The 19,504-nt window shown below is 52.7% G+C and overlaps 1 protein-coding gene and 1 long non-coding RNA gene across 2 annotated transcripts in view; one reads left to right on the top strand and one right to left on the bottom strand.

Annotated features, from left to right (window-relative positions):
• The window catches only part of BCOR (BCL6 corepressor), a 116,216-nt gene extending 108,949 nt beyond the window's left edge, over window positions 1–7,267 (bottom strand). The window contains exon 1 of the mRNA XM_073798868.1: window positions 7,127–7,267. The gene's annotated coding sequence lies outside the window, so the exon portion shown is untranslated. The remainder of the gene's footprint in view (window positions 1–7,126) is intronic.
• The window catches only part of LOC117310415 (uncharacterized), a 261,394-nt gene continuing 247,548 nt past the window's right edge, over window positions 5,659–19,504 (top strand). The window contains exons 1-3 of the long non-coding RNA XR_012329167.1: window positions 5,659–6,289; window positions 8,392–8,629; window positions 17,849–18,235. This is a non-coding gene — a long non-coding RNA (uncharacterized lncRNA). The remainder of the gene's footprint in view (window positions 6,290–8,391; window positions 8,630–17,848; window positions 18,236–19,504) is intronic.

Genomic DNA, 19,504 nt, shown 5'->3' with positions numbered 1-19,504 from the left:
TGGCTTTTGTTTCTCTTTCAAATACGGTGTTTTAAAAAACAGCAGCAACACGCCACCCCACCCCCTCTCCAACCAAGCCTTCTCGTTTCAAAAAAAAAAAGAAAGAAAAAAAAAAAAAAACCCAGAAGAAATAATCTATAGGACAATCCCCCCCTACCGGTCGGCGCTGGCGTTAGGGCTTTTTACGCAGATCTAGTCGCCCTGGCCTGCAGAGGTAAACAGGCTTTCTGCACCGTTGCTAATTGAATCACGAGGGGAAGAACGGCGGCTGCGGGCGGGGGAGGCCTAGGGATCCGGGCCGGGTGCCAGGGAAGGGAGGGCGCAGCACGAGGGGCGTTGGGGTGGTGGCGAGTAGACCCTGCCCGGAGGCCTCGGGGCCTGGCTGGGGAGAGAAAGGTCGGTGGGCGGTCCAGCCAGAGGCCCCCGCTTGCAGTCTGCGAGGCTGAGCGAATGCGCAGCCTAGGCCTCTATCCCCAGCGCTCCTGGGCGCCACCTGGGGCCGGTCACGCTGCGTGAGTCCATCTGCGGGGAAGGAGGTCACCTGGCGCCCCCTCCCACGCACAGTTTTAGCAGTTCTGGGCCTTCAGGGCGCAGAGGCAGGCCTAGGTCTTTCTTACGTTCATTTTAAGCAAATGATTGCCCTTCGTCACTGTCCCCACCCTAAACGCCAGTCACCTCGCCCAAAACTGATCACGCCCGAGTCAGGGCCTCCTTCCGGGGTTCTGGGGGGTAGCGTGGCTATCTATAGCATCTGCTCTCCAGACTAAGAGAGGATACGGGAGCCACAGAGCTACTTAGAATTTACATTCTTCATCCAGTTTTCTTCTCCTTAAAATGTGATTTGACCCAATTTAGAGGTCTTTTTTCTTTCCATTTAACCCCACTTTTGACAGGGATTTTTCTTAGAGCATTCCAAAGATTCTCCCATTACCTCAGAAACTTAATTTGAAGTGATGTAAATGAAAAGGATGTTCAAAATCTTAAACAGCTTTTGGATTCCCTTTGTACATTCCTGCATGGATTTGAGGAAGAGCTGGTTTTTACTTTGTTTTGTTTTTTAATCAGCAAATCACTGTGTTTTCTAGAGTAAGAGACACTGAACATTAGTCACAGTGATGTGCAGGGGGGTCAGGCCCCGTTTACAAAGTGCTTGAAGACTTTGGTTCTCAGAATCCCACCTGAGAGGGACAGGATGAGTGTTACTGTTCCCATTTACAGATAAGGAGACAGACTCCCCCCCGCCAAGTTTCAGGAATCTAGTCTTCCTCATTGAACTGCGGCCAGAAGCCTTCTGAAACCTGCCAGCTCCTGCCTGCATCTACCCTCCTCCAGGTCAATGTCATATAGCAAATCCTGCATCCTTTTCTGAGATGTGTCTACTGAGACCCCAGCCCCCCTCTGGGTTGAAGCAACCCCGACGGCTCACACTTTAGGCATCTCTTTCCACAGCCTGCAAACCGCACGGGATAGTCTCTTACAACCGTCTGTTTACTCACTTCCCTCCACCGGGTCAATTCCGATTCCAGGCCCGGGAGGACAATTTTAAAGTGTTTCTGCAGACAGACCCTCTGGCCGCGCCGGAAGTGTTTTATGGACCTGTGAGCCGAGTTAATCCCAGGAGGGGCGGCAGGATTAGTCCCTGGTGTGGGTGGGGGATTCCTGTATTAAACTTTAATCCCCATGGGAGAAGAGATGGGGGACGGGTGGCTATGGCAATGTGTGCCCCCCCCATTAAACTCCCAGATTTGGGCCGAGGCGGATGGAAACTGAGGTATGTGGATACCCCAAAGCCTCGATCCTCGGCGAGGCGGGGTGCAAGGGGGGAGGGCGCCCCGCACAGACGCACCCTGGGAGACCAGTGAGGACATCGAGGGCGAGTGGAGAGCGCAGTAGTGTGCTTTTTTCCCCCCAGGTTTTATCCTTCCCTCCCTGGCAAGGAGGAGAGCCGCAACCCGGAGAGGGAGCCGGAAAGCAGCACTTAATCACCGGCGTCTCGCTGCTCGTCACGCGAAGATGGCAGCGGCTCCCCTGTGTTTCAAGGTTCCGGGAAAGGCGTGTGTTCTGCCTTAGGCGCGCTGGCTGCCGCGCTCCCTCCCTCGGCTCGGCAGCCGGCCGGGGTCTCGGAGCCTCTCTCAACGCCCGCAAGTGCGGGTAGGCCAGCCTGCCGCCTGGCCAGCCTGTCCCTCCTCGGGCCCGGCGGTGGCTAGGGTAGCGGGGGCCCGTGGGTCTTCGCGGTCTAAAAGTAAAGGCTCGAGGATGTGAGATGGGGAGCTGATCGCCCAGCCGCCTCCGATCACAACAGCCCCCGCCCCAAGACACACAGAGCCGCACGCTGGGCGTCAAGCTGCGGCCAATACAAGACATGCAGGGTAGACTCCCAGTAGCGGTGGCCCGAGACCCGGCCGGCCTTTGCGGAGAGGGTATTTGTCGCCACCGCCACCCACGCGTAGGCCCCACTGTGTAGCCTTCCCCTTTGACTCCCCGGGCCATCATGAAACACAGAGCGCACAGGTCCCCCCCAGCCGCCGCCACTTCCGGGGAAGTTGGGGATCCCCAGGCCTGGCTGCACGTCCCAGGGGTGCCAGCATGTGCACGGACCCTGGGGAGGACCAGGGCAGCGCGGTCCCTCCACACCCGGATTCTTCCCCGGTGCAGCACACAACCGCCACGGGCTTCCGAAGCGCCGGAGAGGGGAGGAGGAAGGGAAGGCGGAGGCCCGGGAGGCGGGCTGCGCGCTTGAGACGTGTGTGTGTGTGTGTATGTGTGTGTGTGTGTGTGTGTGTACACGCGCAGGCGCGCGCGCCCGGAAAGGGGGACGAGTGTTTGGGGGAGGCAGGGTGAGTGTGAGCAACCCGGAACCAGCCGTCCCAATCGGGACTTGCCTAGCTGGCCTCTCCAGCCCCCGGCCGTGAGGCTGCGTGCCCAGGGCTGGCGGCTCAAGCGGAGGGGAGCCAGGAGGTGCGGAAGGCGTTGCCGGGCGTCCGGCCAGCTCCGCGAGAGGAGCCCGGCGGCGCGCCCGGAGCCCAGGGACCGGCGTGACCCAGCCGCCCCCGCAGGCGGTAGTTTAGCTCCGCCTCCCGGGACCACTGACTCTCGGCGATAAGGAGTTCCTCGGCAATCGGCTGTCCCCAGTGCCCAGTCACCTCCGGCGGACGTGACCGCCGGATGCTATGTGGCGAGGTGGGGCGAGGGGCCTTTGCACTGTCTTCCCTGGTCCCTTCTCCGCCGCGGAGCCACAGTAACGTGCAAAATAAGGGCCAAATGTCGGGCTTCCTCATCTCTTCCCAAAACCCTTTGGAAGGTGGGGGGTCCAACAGCCCCCCAAACAGCTCACCTTCACTACACAACACTGGGGAGGCAGCACAGCCCTACATTCCTCGGTCGGGGGGCGATCCTGGCCATAGCCCAAACTGTGCAACAAAGCCGCTTAACAGTTCTGGGCCTCGGTGTCCTTATCTGTAAAATGATACCAGTAACGTGTCTAACTCACGGGGTTGTTTTCAGGATAAGAGTTAATACATAAAGTGCCTAGAACTCTGCCTGGCATACAGTGCTACAGTGTTGGTTGTTAGGGTTTGGTACCCTCTTACCAGGCTGAAGCAGGTGAAGGTGGGGTTTGCACAGGGTAGAAAGGGCACTGCTGCCCACAAAAGGCGGCAAAATGGGCTCCAACTGTCTCCACTAGATTTTCCCTTAAAGACCCTCGTGTGTGGTAGGGATGGAAGGGGGAACTTTGCTTTAATGGTGCTCATTTAGGCTGGATTAATGGGAAGCTCCTGCTAGGGCTCAGGCACAATTACCCACCCTCTCCCTGAGGCCTTGGGCGAACTGCACTGGTTTAGAGGACGTCCGGTAGACTCTTCCAGGACACCCTTTCTGATGGCTCAAGGCCACCTCCTATAAATCAGTTCTTAGAGGCGCTGGGCAAAAGCCACATCCTCTGGGGATGTAAGTTAGCCAGATTTTAACACTGGTCCAGAGCTGGCAGGCGGCAGGCCCTAGTCCCCGGGCTGCTGGTGAGTCTCATTTTAGAGACTCACAAACGCACCACTATTTACGTACATAGAACGGGTCAGATTTCTAATTTCAAAAAGCTTCCCATTTCCTTTGAAATGGGGTCTCCTGCGCGATGGGGCGGAGTTGGGGCAAAGAAGCGCCCCGAGGAGGCCTCGGCGCCACTCACTCCCCGCCTGGCCTCTCCCAGGTCACTCATAATTCATTAGGTGGGACAGCCTTTTCCTTTTCAAAGACAACGCAAATGGCCTTTCCCTTACGTGGCTGCCGGCGTTCGCCTAATCACTGAAATGTGCTGGCGGTGCGCTCTCGCTCTCGCAGTTGATCCTTATCGGAACTGTGCGTGCCAGGCGGCCAGCCCCGCGAAAGACAAAGACGCGGGTGCCTCCGGGTTTGCTCCCGAAGCCTCAGGGTCACCTCCGGGGCTTCCCCTTCACAGCCTCTGGCTCCCAAGCCGCTGCCGGCCAGCCTCCGGAACAAACCCGCAGCCTTAAGTCAGAATTCCAGTTCTCGAGCGCCACCCGGAGCGTTCACTTTTCCCCTCCTCCGAGGCCGCGTGGTGCGCGAGTGAGAGTCCGAGGGCGGCGGGAGCAGACGTTTGGGGCCGGGGGCCGGGGGCGGGGACTCCCCGGCACCCAGCAGCACGAACGCAGGTTAAAGAAAAAGGCAAGAGAAAAACGTGGGCTTATAAAAGCCAAAGCCCAGGACCATCTAGTCTGAAGTACAAACAACCTCAGGAGGGAGTTTGCAAGGAGCAAGCAACCCCCATATAGAAACTACAACTAAACGAAATCCCCGTTTAGAGTTATAGTAAGAGTCCTCGAAGGTGGAGTGCAAAGGGGACCGCGGTTTCTTAGGACACACACGGGCTGTGCTAAGATACATCATGCTCAGCCCGGCACCTCCTGCACACACGTTTAACAGCAGGCAGAGAGCGGAGTTTCATCTACAGATCAACTAGTTCTCACAGTATTTATAACTGACTCAACGTTTACTTGATTTTTTAAAAAAAGATTTATCTTGCTTGAAAGATACATTAACAACCTGTATTTAGATGAGCTAAGTTCTCTCAGCTGTCTGCCCATGTCTGTCTGGTCTCTCTAAGAATCCACGTTTTCTAGCCCGGGAAGGGGCAGGCTCCTCCTTCGGCGGTTTCCTGGCTTGGCGCCCATCCTCCCCAAGCACCGGGAACGGAGACGGCCGCATTAATACTCGCGGGCAGCCTGTTCTGACCTATACTGTCATTTTTTCCATCGGTCAGAATCGGGCGGGGGGGGGGGGAGGTGTTCTCCTCCGAGGGGCTCTGCACGGATCATTGGGTTTTCCCCGGCGAACTTAACACGGAGGCAAAAGGGGCAGATGGAAACCAGGCCTCGGCTGGCCGGGCGCGCGTAAGCGCCGCACTCGGCAGCTCGACGCAAAGCCAGGGCTGGATTTTCGCAGCCTGGGCCCGGCGGCCTCCCCGCGCCGGCGCGATCCTCTCTCCCTCGGGCTGAGCAAACGTGCTCTTCAAATTCCGCCCTGGAGACAGCAGCTGTGCGGCGCGGGGGGGTGGGGGGGGATAACCCGCAACTTTTCCAACAGAAAGTGTATGCGCACAGGAGAGGTGAAGGCCCACCCGATTCTGTGCACGTACCGACACAGCATCTAATCAGTGTCACTGCCAGGAATACGCTTCCGCGGCGGGCGACACCCCGGCCCCCGCCAACCTGCAGGAGGGAGGGGGGGATGCAAATGGCGTCTCGCGTCGTCCCAGACTCTGCACAGCTCCCGCTGCCGAGACTCCGAGCAGACGTCGCAGCGGGCCAAGCGTCGCCACTCTGGGGACGCGAACAAGCCGGCGGCCCGCGCCTCTCTCCTGCTACCTGGTCGCGGGAAAACGAACTAGCACCGCTCCCCGGGCCGAGGCCATCCCCCCGCCCCCACCGCCGGAAGAGCTGCCCTTCCCCGATGGGAGGGGGGCGGGAAACTTTGCGAGACGACTGTTCCGCGCCTTTCTCGCGTGGCGTCGGAGAGGAACTTGGGTGGGTTTCCCGTCCGAGGCCTGACCACACCCTCCCACTTTTCTAGGCCTCGGACCTGAACCTCGTGGACTACGGAGCGGAGGGGGACACTTCGGGCCACTCGGAGGGCGGCACCGAAGTCAGGCGTCCCCAAGGGCTCTGGCGGACGGCCAAGTTTGTGTTCTTTCCATCCCACGCCGGAGTAGCGCTCGCTACTTTGGGGAAACTTCAGACTCCTCAACCCCGGCCACGAGGCCACCCCTGTCTTTAAGGTAGGGCCAATGGTCTCTCTACAGCACCCTCTCCCGCTCTGCGGCCCCCGCACCGCTCCCACAGCCCCGGGGAGTCCCCACAGATGGCCCGCGCCTTCCCTCGCCCGCTCTTCCGGGGGAGGGGGAGGCGCGTGGGTCGTGTGCACCACGACTCCGGCCCGCATCCTCCGCGGAGCCACCTCCGCAACCTGCCCCGCCCGGAGTCGCCCTGCGGGATGCAGCCTTCCCCGCGCGTAATGGGGCACCCCTGGGACGCAGGCAAGGATGGCGGTTCCGGTCGTTCCGGGATTTGCGTGCAAGAAGACAACAAGGCCGGCGACTACAGGAGCGGCGCCTCCATTCTCGGGGTTGAGACGCCCGCGCAGTCTCCGCGTCGGTCCCGCTATCGCCACTCTTGCCTGGGGGGCCCGCTTCCGTACCCCGTGCCACCCCCCAGCAATCCCTCGTCCCGCCCTTGCGGCACCACGCGGAGCTCCGAGCACGCTGTCTCCCACCCCAGCCCCTCCATAACTCGCGCACCTCCCTCGCCCCGGGCTCGGGGCACTACTCGCTCTCAGCGTCCGGAGTACGCCGGTTCCACCCTCGGCTGCGAAAGCCGCCGCCCCGTGCCACCCCCGCCCGGCCCGGCCCTTGTCCCAGCCCTTGTCCCAGCCCGGCTCCCCCGCCAGCTGCGCCGCCACCGCCGCACGTGACCCGCCCCCGTCGCGGCTTCCGCCTATCTGCCTGTTCCGGAGCACAAACAATTTCTGCTCTGACGCGGGGTCTCTCGGGCCCCGGCGTCCTCTCCTCCTTGCCTCCCCCCCTTCCGGGTACGAGAACTCAAAACAACTCGCTGACCTTCGGGCCGACCAGCTCCAGCTTCCACCGACTCCGGCATTCTGTTCAAACCCGGCAGCGGCGGCTTCTAAGATTTCACTCCGCGCTGGGCTGGGGGGAGGGGGTGATTCCTCCGGGAGGGGGTGTCTCAGATCGAAAGAGCCACTTCACGCTCATTCCTCTCCTCCCAAGTGAGTTTTTAGACTGTCCAGAGGCCCTGGGGAAAGCCGCGCGCAAAGAAAGCCACCCCCCCACTCCCACCCCAACACGCGGGCGCGCGCGGGCGCGCGCGCGCGCGCGCACACACACACACACACACACACATACACACACACACACACACACACACACACACACACACGCCGCCTTGACTGGTGCCTGACCTGATTTCCAGGGTCACGGCCCAGCGGCGGAGGGCCTGGACAGCCTCCGAAATACCACGGAGCGGTGGAGTGCGGCACGGATCAGAGCTGGGGTGGGGTGGAGGGATTGCGCTGAATAGTCATAGTAGCTCCCACTTCTGCGCTGTGCCGAGTACTTTACAAGCCCTTGAACTTTACGGATCAGGAAACTGAGGCGTAGAGAAAGGTCAGTTAATTGACTCTATCAGTCACCCAGCAAGCTAAATGACTTAGTAGGAGTAGGAATTTGAACCCAGGTGTCCCGGAGTCCGGGGTGGTTAAACATTATGCTAGTACTCACATTGGAATCAAAAGTACAGACCCATCTACAGAACTTAGTGTTCACTTGAGGGCTACATATTTTCCACGTTGCGTTGTGACTGGTACCCAGTAGGCCTTAATAAATAATGGTGAAATGAATGGGTGTCTGAATAAATGATTGACAGAATCACTGATGGCAAGTGATTTTAGAGAAAACAGCCCCAACCACTGCTCCTTCTAAGAGGACTGTTTTACCTTAATAAAATCTCTAGCTGTTTTGTGACTGTTTGCAGATAACAGGAAACTCTTATTCAAAAATATATTAACCTCCCACCCCTCCCCCCAGCCAATCAGCCTGGCAGCGTTTGAACTTGCTGGGGCACATACCCAAAGCAGCTTGTACTTGATCTCAGCCATTTTCCCTACCCTGTTCCTTCTCCGTAGGCTTCTGCTCAGGGTCAGGCAGCCTGGAGCTGCATTTGAAGTGATTCTGAACATATCCCAGGAAAAGAGTATACACCCACCAAACGTGGCTCATTGACTTCCCTTCCACAGGCTGGTGGTGGTGGTGTTGGCGTGGGGGGAGCGTGACTTGCAGCTCAGTGGTTATCTTTTAATTCACAGACCACATAAGGAACACCATGATCCGTGCGTCTGTGCAGCGTGTTCCAGAGTCCCAGCCCTCACCAGCTGTGAGGTCACATCTCTTGGAAGGCAGTCATCTACCTCAACCAACAGCTCCGAGATGCTGGGCAGCGGGACCGTATCTGCCATTGGGAGAGCTGCCGCTGGTGCTCTGGGCTGTCCTACTCCTTCCGGTAGCCAAAGAGAGGATGCGAGTTTTAAAAATGCATATATTCAGGTAATCCATATTGTCATACGCCATCTCCCCCCCCCCGCCCCCGTTTTCTAAACCTAACAAGTTGTTCCTTCTGTGTCACTAATTGGGCAGCCTGAAATGAGGACAAATTTCATTTCCGGTTACCTGAAAGTAAACTTTCTCCCTTCCAGTTTGATTCCTCCAACATCTGTTGAATGCCTCTGTGGTGTAAGTCACTATATTAGGCAGAACATGGAGGAGGAAAATGGCTAGCCTCTGTTTCTGATTAGTGATATAGTCTGTCCTCCCTCCTCTCTCTCCCTCTCTCTCTCTCTCTCTCTCTCTCTCTCTCTCTCTCTCTCGCCCTCCCTTCCTCCCTCCCTTCCTCCTTTGTCTTTCTCTCTTTCTGACAGTTGTCTATTTTGGCTCATGTTCCTATGATAATTACCCAAGAAATGAAAGCGTTTATTTTCTAAGTAACAACCCAATATTGATTAGAAGGCTGGGGTTTCAGCCGCCTCTTTTACAGTCTGGTCTGGAGGGACCAGCAGGACCCTGTGACCTCAGCTTGTGGCCAGCCCAGGTTGGAAACATCAAGGGATTTCCAAGGAGGCCACAGGCCTCAATCCTACTTGGTCAGATCGTAGCTGCACACACTCTTGCCGAAATTCACTTACCCCTCGTGCAGGGGGAACTGGTGACAAGTGATGCTGAACCAGAGGTTCAGGACGCTCATATGATTTATTATCTGTGTACAGCCTGGGGAGGAGAAAAGACTCATAGAAGTGTTCTAGGCTGGTCATTCTGCATGTGAGCATTTATTTATCTGCAAAGCTGCCGAATGTCCCTGCAGGAAGTCGCGGGCGCAGCAACCCCTGACTGCACAGACAAAAGTCTCCCCTTTACACAGGGCTGCTTTTATTGTTTCCAACAGCTTTGTGCTTTCCCTGGGGGAAGAGGAGAGTCACAGAGCGAGTTTTCTTCCTCTTTTCTCACGCTGCAGAGGAAGTGATGTTGTGGAAACAGGGGCATTAACTTGGCCTGCAAACCACATCAGAGCCAGAGTTGGGAAAAGCTCGGAGCAGGGTGGCATTCCTATGGCTTTCGTCCTCCGGGTCCCCAAAAACCCAGCCTGGGTCTGAGCATGGGGATGGCGGGCGCTCACAGGTGGCACAGAGCAAGAGAAGTCGTACTTGGGAATCATTCCATGGGTACAAGGGGCTCCCTGGGGACGGGTGCGCCTGAACCATTAGGAGTCAAGCCCCCAAATGACTCCTGGGGCAGCTTCCTTCATTCTTCATTCATCTATTGGAACACACTTAGGGATCAGGCACTTGGTGCCCAGCACTGTGCTGGCCCAGGGTGTGCAATGGTAAGCGACAGAGACACAGCCCCTGCGTCACGGAGCTTACATTCTACTTCGCTTGGCACGCGCAAGGTACCGGATGTGGTCCCGACCGTCGAATCCTGTAGGTCCTACCTCCTTAACGTCTATCCTGGGCTCTTCCTCATCCGACCATCCTTAATTCAGACCCTTGAGGACTCCTCGTGGAACAATGGAACCCACCCTCCCCAAACTCGCCTCCTCCATCTGAATCGTTCAAGCAGCAAGAAGGGGAGAGACAAGGGGAGATAAGGACACCCCCATCCAGCTGAGTCAGCCTCCTTTCTAAAGATTTCTCAGAAGTCCCACCTAATGATTTCTACTTATGTCTCATTGGCCACTTCTTGCTGCAGGGGAGGCCGAGGAATGGTACCTTTTAGCTTGAGGCCATTGCTGCCTCAGGTTACTACGGAAGGGGGGATGGCTACTGGGGTGGCCAGCCAGCCACCTCTGCTCATATACTCACAGGGTATGTGACAGACAGTATGACATCACTTAGTAGGTGGTAGGAGAGAGTTTGAGAGGGACCTTTTGGGCTCTGTTCCCTGGTTCACATCCCAGTTCTGTGAGAGCCGCCCTCTGTCTCCTCCGTGGGGTTGGGATGCCAGCAGCCTCTATGTTGCTGTAGGTGCAGGTGGAATCTGCCCCTAGCTGAGCCAGTTCTGTTCTTTTTTTTTTTTTTCCCCTGGAAATGGGGGATCAGGAGAGAGAAAGCTGGTCAGTCAGGGCAGGGCTGGCTGCATGGTTCCACCTCCCGCCCTGCACCCCGGCTCACCTTCCTGAGATGGGTCCTCGGATGCCAGCTCCCCACCTCCTCGTGACCCTGGCCCTGCTTGGCCTCCCACACACCACCCTGGCCTTGGGACTGCTACCACCCTTTGCCCCTGGGTACTAGCTTTGGGAAGGTCAGGGTTGGGGAGCCTCACGGTGCCTTGGGGGTGGGGCAAGGTGGCAGCACTTTTGGCCGGACACATGGCAGGGTCCTCTCCTCCACGGAGGATCCAGGCACCGAATGTGTCCCAGCATGGAGGTTGTGATCCCTTGGAGGCCAGCGAGTACCTTGGGTGGAGGCAGTGGGCGTGCGGGGGAAGGGGAGAGTGAGGTCCCAGCCCCTGGCTGGGACCCTGCATTTTAGTTTTGTTCTGGGCCCCACAAATGATGTAGTCAGCCCTGTCTGACCGTGGGGCCATTGCGTTCAAGCCTGTGGATGCCAGGCCAGGGAAAGCCAGTCTGCAGAAAGGCAGAGAATAATAAAGAAATGCGGTAAAAAACAGAGTGCCTTCAGAAACAGGGCCCCAGAGAGGGCAAGATTGGTTCCTGAAGGGCGTCCAGTGCCCGGCTCCTGCCCGCTGTGGGGACCTGCCTGTACTTCTGCTCCTGAGTTCTTCTCATCAGTTCCCTTCTGTTCCTTGTGCTACTATGAATGATTTCCCCTGATTACCAGCTAAAAGTGCCCCAACCCAGACCAAAAAAAAAAAAAAAAAAAGCTTGGTTTGCAGTTTATAGTGTTGGGTTTCAGTCCCAACTTTGCCGTTTAATTCGCTGTGTGATACTGGGCGAGTAGTTTTTTTAAAAAATATATTTATTTATTTAGGCTGCACCAGGTCTTGGTTGTGGCACATAGGATCTTCATTGTGGCATGACTAGTTGCGGCATGCATGTGGGAACTAGTTCCCCCACCAGGGATCGAACCTGGGCCCCCTGCATTGGGAGCGCGGAGTCTTACCTGCTGGACCACTAGGGAAGTCCCTGGGCAGGTTAGTTATTCTCTCTGAGGCTTCGTTTCTTCAACCTTAAAAAAATGGCTGGACCTAATGGTACCAACGTTGTAAGTTGCTATAAGGATTATCTGTTTACACCTCTTCTCGTTAATAGAAGTATTTAAGACACAAAGGCATGTAGAGGATTTTGAGTGAAACAACTTCCTTCTCTGACTGTTTTCTCAGTACTTCGATACGGCATACTTGAATCTGGTTAACTTAAGTGGTTAGAATAGGGTCAAACGAGATGGATGTCATAGGTTTTGAGCACTAGACAGGTTTGCTTAGCGTATTTCCATGACTAAAGACTAAACACATAAGGTAGATATTCCAGTTATCTATCGCTGCACAATGAACAACCCCCAAATGTGTGGTTCAAAATAACAACCATGTTACTGTATCTCATTATCTTGTGGGCCAGGAATTGGGACGGGACTAGGATGGGTGATTCTTCTGCTCCATGTGGGGCCAACTAGGGGCTCTCGGTGGCACTCTGGTGGTGGATGTGCTGGTCTGGAGGGTCCAAGTTGGCTTCATGCACAAGTGTAGTGCTTTGGTGGGGATGGCTCCAAGGCTGGGCTCAGCTGGGACTGTAGAATGTGGTTCCTATCTGTGGCCTCTCCAGCATGGTGGTCTTCGGATAGTATCACTTTTTCCGTGGTTGCCCAAGTTCCAAAAGACCAAGATAGAATCTAGAAAGCCTTTTCTGACCTAGCCTTGGACATCATGTGGTATCACTTCTGCGGGTTCACCTCATTACAGGAGAGTTAGAAGCTCACCCAGATTCAAAAGCAGGAGACTACATGAGGGTGTGAATACCAGGATGCATGGGTCATGGGTGGGGGCATTTTTGGAGACTAGCTATCACAGTGGACCAACCACTTATATGTTTGTTCCCTTAGTCCTGGGGGGCAAAGTGCAAGGACATGGTTGGGAGAGCTCAGGTCCATCCCCAGTTCATCATCAGAAGTATTCTGGGAAATCCTCAGCAAGGGGCAGGAGATGGAAAGGCTCTTGGGAACATCAACCTCTGCAGAGAGCTAATTCCATAGGCTCTGGATGTTAAATCCTAGTCCTGCTTCAAAACCAGCCTCTTGGGCTCTTGAACTTACAAAAAATAATCTCAGATTCCTATGAGGGAGTTATAATTGTCTCCATTTTCTATATGAGGAAACTTAATTAAATTGCCCAGAATCACAGCTAGAAAATGGTACAGCTGGAATTTGAAACCAGCTATATCTAATGCAAAAGCAGTAGGTCATTTTACAGTTTAAGTTACTTTCCCAGGGTCACCCAGAGAAATACAGAAATACAATTCAGTACCCATTCATGGTAAAAACGTTTAGCAAGATTAGAAGAGAATGGAAGTTCCTTCATCTGATAAGGAGTATGTACAAACAAAGCTTACAACAAACACTGTATTTAATGGTAAAATATTAAAAGCTTCCCCCCTGAGATCAGGAACTAGACAGGATGATTGCTGTCACTCTTTCTATTCATTATTATTCTGGAGGTCATAGCCAGTGCAATAAAGCAAGAAAAAGAAAGAAAAAGCATCCAGATTGGAAAGGAAGAAGTGAAACTCTCATTATTCTCAAATGACATGCTCGTGCACATAGAAAATCCAAAAGAACCTACAATCCAACTATTAGAATTAATAAGGGAGTTCATCAAGGTCACTGAATTTAATGTAGGGCTCTGGTGAGGAGTCAATGAGAAGTTTGTATCAGCTACTAAACCCTAACCTACTTAATCCTCACAACCACTTCTCTTTGGCCTGTGACCCTGGTGACACTTCCTTCTTGACATTCCCTTTACCTTGTCTTCCTTGATACAATCTTCCTTTGGGTCTCGTCCTCCTCTTCTGGTATCTGCTCCTACAACATCGGCCGTGCTCAGAGTTTGATCCACAAGCAGTGCTGTGGCAAGGACAGCTTCATCGTGTTCTCTGTGGGTGGCATCTCCCATGGGTGTCCAACACTCTTATCATTTCTTCCCTGGACTCGCCCGCTGACCTAGTTCTTGGTTCTCCCCCCTCAATTTTTCCCCCCATTTTTTTTATTGTGGTAAAATACACATAATATAAAACCCACTATCTTAACCATTGTAAGTGTACCATTCAGTGGTGTTAAGTACATTCATGTTTCGAAACCATCACTACCATCCTCCTGCCTCCCTTTGTTTCCATCTGTCACACAGGCCCCAGTGGGAGGGGACCTTCCTCAAACACAAACTTGATCTTGCTGCCTTTTCCCTCTTTAAAATCTTTCAAGACCGGAGACACCTTGGTTAAGGATTTGGGGCCATAAGAGAGGTGATCCCAGGAAGCACAGTGAGGGAATGAGAATCAAGACAGGGAAGGGAGGAAGGCCAATATACGGTACGTTTGTGAGCAGGTTACCGATATGGGCAACTGGGGCTCAATTCTGCTGGTGCCTCTCTGAGATCCTGTGTAGCACACCCCTCAGCACTGCCCCGGTGAGGGGTGAGGAAGCTGGAGTATTTACCCACCAACTCCCATCCAGCTGGTAAACCAGCTTTCTGGGAGAACAAAGAAAGTCCCAATTTGTAGTGTTTGCCAGTGGCCACGATATAAATATTCCCAGTGTGGCTGATTGGAAGCTACCAATGTTTTAACACTTGGCTTGCAAATTTTCTGAATATGTAACAGTCAGGCTCTCAGGCTCTCCAGAGCTAGTACCACTGCTCCAGCACACCCCAGCTCTCATTCCGCATTAGCTGAGGGTTGTTTCTGGGAAGCTAAGCACTTAGGATCTGCTCGCCCATATGGTGGCCAGCTGAGCATGCTTCAGCGGCCTGAGAACTCCCTCTGATGGTTTCAGGAAGTCCTCATTGTGTTTGGGAAATCTTTTCAGGTGCCTTCCGGGTCAGGTGGAGGGACACGGGTGGGACACCAACAGAGCTTGCGGTTAGGTCTTCGCAGGGCCCCCCTGCTTGGAATGCCTGCTCCTTCTTAGCACACACCCCCGCCCCCCACCCCCGTAAGCTTCTGCTCGTCCTTCAGTACTCAGCTGTGGTGGCACCACCTCTGTGAAGCTCTCCCCGTGTTGCCACACACTGTCCTTGCTCTCGTGACAGCCTGAAAGCACGCCCTTGGCTTGTTCATTGCTACCTGCCTTTGTTCCTCACTGTACCGTAAGATGCCAAGGCCAGGGATGTTGTCTATCAGTTTCTGTAACCGCAGTTGTTAGCCCAGGGCCCAGCACAAACTTAGCTACTTAATAAACAGACAACTCGCCCCACCCGACCCTGGCACGTAGTAATGATTGAGTCAAATGAACACTCTCCCCCCTCCCCCTCCACTATTTCTATATCCACTGCTCAATCGATCAGTTGGTCCCTACAGCTTTATTGCTTATTCCCATCCGTTTCCAAAGAGGACTTTAGGCAACAACCAGGTGCTTCCTTTCCCGTGAAGGTGTGAGTGACCGTATTTTCTGAAGCAATGATCAGGACACATGATCTGACACATGTTACGACACACGGTCTGACAATGGGACAGAACAGTTTAAATCACCACCGTCTCGGAAAATATGGGCTGCGTGGCCCTGTGTCGAAAAGAGCCAGGAGCCATGGCTTCGTAATGCACGCCCAGAGCAGGCAGGAGTTCTGTTTTGAGGACCTCTGTGCTTTTAAGAGCGGCACGTGAAGATAGCGGAAGAGAGAAGTTGATTTCTGCGGCACTCTAGCTGGAGTGATCATAGGGACCAGGGAAAAATCTGTGGCAGAAACAAGCTCCCATGAAGACCATATGCTGTAGTTCTAATCGATGGCTCTTAGAAGTAATTCCTCGACATTGCATTCATTTTTACTGCCTCCCCTTCAGGGGCAGGAAGAACAGGGTTGTTAGCCCGCGTTTATAGATGAGGGTATTTAGAAACAGAGAGGTTCAATGGCTCAGCCCCAGTCACAGAGTGAATCAGAGACACCGCCAGCCTCGAATCCAGAATTCCGACTTGAGCTTCTGCGCCAAGATCCCTCGGGGCACGTTTCCTCTCTAATTTGCATAAATCATCAACATTTTTTTCCAAGCTTGTGCTGAGAAAGCCCCTTTTCAAAGAGCGGAAACTCCCTTTGCCTTCTGTCGCCTTAGTTTTATTTTATGAACCAAATTCTTTTACTTCAACATGTAGACTTGCTATTTTCCCTTCCGTTGAGCCCTTTTCAAAAGAGGTCATGACCTTTGCTTATAGATGCAATGGAAACGGGTGAGCCTAAATGAAATAAAACAGACGATCCGGAGGCCATATAAAGTGTCATTTCAACTAATGTTCAAAATCCCATGCAGTTGATTATAAGTCTTAGATCCTGGCAGGTTATCAGGAAGATAAGAATGGATAAATGGTGCTTCCAGTGTTTGGACCCCACTAGGTGTAAGATGAGCCTCCAACCTCGGGAGCAGATTCCTAGGATTAGAAATAAGAAACTGGACATACCAGGGCCGTGCAAGCTTTGAGACATTTCAATTTGGAAATATGTAGGGAACCATACCTGAGACTGAAGGTATGCCAACTTGGTCTTTTAATCACCAACATAATTACATAATTACTCACAATCCTTTCACATATTTAAGAAATTCTTAGCTTATGACCTCATCTGTCTGATGGTCCTTAGGTGACTCCAGTATTGAGGTTTCTGGACATGAACTGTGCTTCCTGGAATCCCAGGTCAGCGCTTAGTGCCTTGCTGACACTCACGAAATAGTAATAATCCTCTTGAAAGTAAAAACATGCAGTGTGTTTGGAAAAATCTTCTCCTCCATGTCAAGTACGTTAGATTTTCAAAATAATGTATGGCTCATCTGTTTAACCATTAGAAAAAAAAGGAGTTCTGTCTATTTGAAATCTTTGGTCAAATAAAATTCAGCATAGAGGAAAAGCTTTTTGTCTACATGGCGCAGTAATTTACTTTATTACTTATCACATTAGTCAGCTATTGCTGCAGTCATGCTGTGTAACAAAAGTTTTAAGCACACCCAAACTCAGCAGCTTAAAATGTTTATTTCCTGTTCACGGGGTAGGGGTCGGGGGCTGGGGTTCTGATGATCTCAGTTGAGTTTGGCTGTACTCGGTAGCTTGGGTCCAGGCCTGTTCCACGTCTCCTCATCCTCCTTGGCCCAGCAGCTCCCTGGAGCATCCTCATTTTATGGCAGATCACCGGAGAGCAAAAGGCAGGCCAAACAACACAAGCACCTTTAAAGCCTTTGCTGGCATCATATCTGCTCACATTCCATTGACTAAAGCAAGTCACAGGGTCAAGCCCAAGGTCAGTGGAGCAGGGGAGCACAACAGCCCAAGAGGGAGGGGGAGGGGAGTAAATATTTGCTGAACAATACTCCAGTCTCTCACAGTTATCATCCCTAAAAGCCTGTGTTATGGACTGCATTGTGTCCACCCCCAAAATTCATATGTTGCAGCCTGAGCCCCCAATCCCTCAGAATGTGACTGCATTGGGAAATGTGGCCTTTAAAGAGGTGATCAAGTTGAAATGAGGCCATGAAGGGAGCTCTAATCCCAACTGGCTGGTGTCATTATAAGAGAAGGAAATTTAGACACATAGAGGAAAGGCCACGTGAGGACACAGCGAGAAGGTGGCCGTCTGTAAGCCAAGGAGAGAGGCCTCAGGAGAAACCAACCCTGCCGACACCTTGATCTTGGGCTACCAGCCTCTTGAACTGTGAGACAATACATTTCTCTTGTTTAAGCCGCCCAGTCTGTGGTATTCTGTTATGGCAACCTGAGCTAATACAGCCTGTAAACCCCTTGTGGGTGACTCAGGGCTGTGTCTTACTCATGGTGTTGTCTTCCCCCACAGTACTTAGCACATTACCATGTATACATATTTATGTATATTTGGTGAATGAATGAAATCTTCTCTCAGTTTCAAAATCAATAATTAACTTATTTTATCAGCCAGACTCATGGTTGCAGGTGTTAGAAACCCATTTAAAGTTTTTTTAAGCAAAAAGGAAATCTTTGGGGTCAGATGACTGGCGTAGCTTCTAAAATGTACAGAGTGATTCTAAGAACCAGGGCCTCACCTGCCGGATCCTCTTTCCATGGTCCCTCACTGATGCACTTGGCCTTGTTTTTGCAGAGAAAATGACTACCAAGAGAACGACAGATTATATTTTCCAAAAGTGATGACAACAGTATCTCCCATCCCAGCTGCTCATCTTACAGTGTGACTTTGACATTCCTCCCGTTGAGAGGTAGGGTCTGTGTTTTCTGCCTCTGAATATGGGTGGGCTTGTGACGACAGTGGAAGTGACACTGTGTGACTTCTAGGCTAGGTCATAAAAGACGATACAGCTTCTGCCTCGTTTGCTGGAACATTGCCTTTGGAGTCCTGAGCTGCCATGGCAGAAGTCCGAGGCTGCCATGCTGTCAGGAAGCCCAAGCTACATGGAGAAGCCACATGAAAGTGTTCTGGCCAAGAGCCCCAGCTGAGGTCCCATCTAACAGCCAGCATCAGCTACCACATGTGAGTGAAGATGACTCCACATGACTCTGGCCCCCAGCCATTGAGTCCTTCTTGTTGAGGCCCCAGATATTGGGGAACAGGAACAAGTCCTCCCCATGGTGCCCTGTCAAAATTCCTGATCCACAGAATCTGTGAGCATGATAAATGGTTCTTTTATGCCACTATGCTTTGACATAATTTGTTCCATAGCGGTTGTAAGTGGAATACAGAGCCCAGGATTACACTCTTACAGCTACCACTCTTTAGAAAATTCTGGGAAAGGTCTCCAATTGGCCAGGCTTGGGTCACATGCCTACCTCTTGAGCCAACTGCTCTGTCCGGGAGGAAGTAGAGTAGCTCTAGCCTACTTTATGTGTTCATTCCTGGGGACGTAGGCAGGGATGTTATTACGGCCACATACCAGACGCCTAGGGCTAGAGTGATTCATCAAAGGTGGTAGGGGTGGTCTCAGCAGAAGGGGTATGAGAATGTGTTCTGGGCAGACTGAAATAATAGCTATATTCTGTCACCTTTACTTTATTTGGTAACCTTTTTTGGGGGGAGAAGGGGAGGTTTAAGATAGTTTCCTTTAAAAGAAGATCGGAGACCACAAGCTGTGTGACTTTGAGCAAGTTACTTTGCCACGCTGAGCCTAATAAGAATTTTTTTTTTTTTGTACTTCTCTGGCAAGTTGTTAAGAGTGTGTTAGAAACGCTTTTCACTTTAGTCAAAATTTACGTCAGGTCAGTCATCACTTGGAAGCAGGGACTTCAATGTTCTGCTGAAGGGTCCACATTGCTGTCTGCATTAATTTCCACATGGCTTCCGTCTTTCCCTTTTCCACCCCAAAATACACACACACACACCAGTCGCACGTGATGTGCACACACACATATTAAATATGTATTTTTCATATATTCCAAAAATAACCAAACCTTTCTTCTTTCCTGAAAGCCAGTAATATTTTTGCAGCCTAGAAATATCCTTAGGGTCAATATCCTCTATCAGGGATCGGCAAACTTTTTTTGTGACAGGCCAGAGAAGAAAAGTTTCAGGCTTTGCAGGCCAGTTTCTGTTGTGACTACTCATCTCTGCCCTTGCAGCCAAAGCAACCACAGACGATATATAAGCAAATGGGTGTGGCTGGGTTCCAATAAAACTTTATTTATAAAAACAGGTAGTGGGCCAGATTTGGTGCACAGGCTGTACTTTGCACAGAATCTATAGCAGCACTGTCCAATAGAAATATAACGCAAGCCACATATGTATGTAGCTGCGGAGAAAGGCGGT

This window comes from Tursiops truncatus, chromosome X (genome assembly GCF_011762595.2).
Source record: "Tursiops truncatus isolate mTurTru1 chromosome X, mTurTru1.mat.Y, whole genome shotgun sequence".
NCBI lineage: Eukaryota > Metazoa > Chordata > Mammalia > Artiodactyla > Delphinidae > Tursiops > Tursiops truncatus.
This window is presented reverse-complemented; position numbering and strand designations above follow the sequence as displayed.